General features: G+C 32.2%; 1 pseudogene across 1 annotated transcript in view; it reads left to right on the top strand.

Moving 5' to 3' along the window:
* Positions 1 to 2,843, top strand: part of LOC110423521 (protein DETOXIFICATION 29-like) — a 9,939-nt pseudogene extending 7,096 nt beyond the window's left edge. The window contains exons 5-8 of the transcript XR_016351688.1: positions 1,428 to 1,664; positions 1,758 to 1,876; positions 2,226 to 2,312; positions 2,440 to 2,843. The product of XR_016351688.1 is annotated as a protein DETOXIFICATION 29-like (transcript). The remainder of the gene's footprint in view (positions 1 to 1,427; positions 1,665 to 1,757; positions 1,877 to 2,225; positions 2,313 to 2,439) is intronic.
* Positions 2,844 to 3,052: the final 209 nt, after the last annotated feature.

Here is a 3,052-nt window from a genome sequence, read left to right as displayed (position 1 = left end):
TAATTAAACTCTTTTAATTAAGTCTTTAAAAATTAAAACCAAAATTAATTTCTTTTATATTTTGCAATCAAGGCCTTATAATTAAAACTATGCCTAAAACTTAGTTAAACTTTTTTAATTAAGTTTATAGAAATTAATTATCTAGCATGTGATTTAAGTCTAAATTAAATCATCACTTTCCTAATTTAATCCAAATGCAATCATTGTGTGTGGCTCATTAAGTTTCTAACATGTTAGCAATAGAATTAATTAATGACTTAATTGATTAATACAAATTTCAATCAAATAATTTATAATAAATTTCGTAAACCAAGATTGACATCTAGCAATGTATCATGGCCAATCAGTTGTTAGGAGAGTCAAAGGGTTCTTTGACAACCTTTCAATGTACAGTCTATCAATATAATTCATTCTTTCATCATATATCCTAAAGATGATAAGAGTTTGCTACAGTATCTACTCTTATTGACCTCCATATTTGTTCATACAGTTATAGCATTAACTTTATAGAGACTTATGAAACCTTTTATAATCTCCATGTCGCCTTAGATAAGGACTTCAATAAGCTAATATTAACCAAGAACTAATGGGATATTTCCTTTAAAACACTTGAAGTGATTATTCCTATCTTGACCATTCATTTACCTTCACATGCTTCATATTGTACCCAAAAACATTTTATGTTGGTATCCTTGGTTAAGCACCCATAGAGATGAAATTAAAGCATAGCACTCCACATATAAGACAACTTGGTGTCTCAAGTTTATGGAGTATTTACACGACTGACAAATGAGAAGTATAGGATAGACATTGAAGTGTATTACCAAATGCACTTCTCATAGCAAGTCACGTTCAGTGAACTTGCTCTCTTAGGGAAGCACCTATATTCTAGTTTCAAGTATCTATATACTTCAATTTATGAGATCGATTGTGTACTTTTAAAGTAAGGAACATAGAATATACCAGTCTCTAAGCATCATTAATATCCAGTCTCAATGATACATTGACTAAGAATATTTTGAGATTATGCTTTGATGCATAAGAATCTTATTGCCCTAACCAATTACAGATCCCTTGCAAGGCATATTAATTTCATGGATTTCATCCAATTAGACTTATAACTCATTATAATTGATGTTTTATTGATGAAGAAAAACCTCTAATCATTCAACATAAATGATATTGTTGTATAATTGAAATCAAGCTTTAATCAATCCCAATTGATTGTAGGGTTCATCCCAACAATATGTGTGAGCTCATTTCTAGAATATCAACTACTTTTTCTTTTTTTTTTCTTTTTTCCTTTGTGAAAATTTTCTCTGAGTTTCTTCGTGCAGTATCTCTCAAAATCACTAGAAATAGACAAGGAAGGAAGATGACGCCACACATTTTTATAATCTCATTTTTAATTTTAAAAATGTGCACAGTGTGAGAGTTTCCAATGAATTGGGAGCAGGACATCCAAGAACAGCTAAATTTTCATTGGTGGTCGCCGTCATCTCTCATTTCTAATTGTCTAGTCATCTCTCTTATACTGATAATCTTTAAGAATAAATATCCATACTTATTTTCAAATGATACACAAGTTCAAGATCTCGTTAAGGAGCTCACTCCACTCTTGGCCCTTTGCATAGTCATCAATAATGTTCAACCTGTCCTTTCAGGTAATCTTTAAACCCTTTTTCTTGAAATATTGATTAAATATTTTCTTTAATTGTATGAAACAAATTGGCTGCGTTAAATTGCTTTTTCTCTAGGGATGGCCATTGGAGCTGGATGGCAAGCAGCTGTTGCCTATGTAAACATTGCATGTTACTATATCTTTGGAGTTCCTTTGGGTCTCACATTAGGTTATGCACTTAACATGGGTGTCAAGGTATGTATTTCCTTTTCTGGGCAGAAATATACTTGGTAACTCCTCTCTCTATTCTTCTATTCACTATAATCTCGCATGTTATATGAAGATATGAAAGAGGGTTTCTTCCCCTTTAAAGATATTTGCCTAGTAGTATTTTACAGTTTGAGGCACGCATTAAAACTTGCCTGTTTTGCTCATCAAAATGGATGGTCGTGGCAAAGGGCACCATCAGTTGCTATACATGAACCGTCAGACCAAATAGAGTGGCAATCATGTGTTCCAACTCCTGCAGAATCATGGCATTCGATAAGATGCCATTTCAACTAACAGTCCCATGCTTCTTCTTTTTTTTTGCATTTTTCCTCAGGGAATTTGGTGTGGGATGCTATCAGGGACTGTCGCACAGACTTGCGTCCTATTTGCAATGATTTACAAAACCGACTGGAACAGAGAGGTAACATTAAAATAAAAAATGATAAAGAATCATTTCCGCTTGAGCTCTAACATAACAACATTAGAAGCGTTAATTTACTTCTCCATTTTAAATGCTGTACCTAACTTGGATTATATATAAAATGCAGGCTTCAATTGCTGAGGAGAGGATAAAGATATGGGGAGGTAATAATGACTCCCAATAGAACAATGTGGAAAATAATGCATAAACATGATTACACAAGAATAACGGAAGCGAAACGTCGGCCCTATGTGATGTGGTATATGAGTGAAGATGAAGTTGGAGTTCATTTCATCAATGTTATGATCTCTCTCCCACAAATATACTGTTCTAGCAACAGTGCTCCCCCCCACATTTTTCTATTGGCACTCTTTGGGCCTTCGTGTCTTTTTCTTTTTGCCCTTTTGATATTTTTGGTTTTTTTTTGTGATGTTATAATTTTTGAACCTCATCTTATGTCCCTCTTTTTGGGCCAAACCTCATCTTACATTAAACAATCCCTTATCGCTTTTTTAAATTTAAAAAAAATTCCTTAATGCACTTCTTTTATCATCATTTTCTTTGAACAATAGTAATAAACAATCACATTGAAACCATATTTCAAATTAATCATTTAATTGGTCAAAATAATTAATAAATTTCATTGAAAAATATTAATTATTATACTACTTTTGAATCAACTATTGAGAAAAAAAATTGTATCAACTAACCTAAAAGATGGCCAATTAATTCAATTTTCA

Source organism: Theobroma umbraticum, unplaced genomic scaffold (assembly GCF_002168275.2).
Source record: "Theobroma umbraticum cultivar Fairchild unplaced genomic scaffold, ASM216827v3 scaffold_20.0, whole genome shotgun sequence".
Classification (NCBI taxonomy): Eukaryota; Viridiplantae; Streptophyta; class Magnoliopsida; order Malvales; family Malvaceae; genus Theobroma; species Theobroma umbraticum.
The sequence above is the reverse complement of the archived record's forward strand: the minus strand, read 5'-3'. Positions and strand labels throughout refer to the sequence as shown.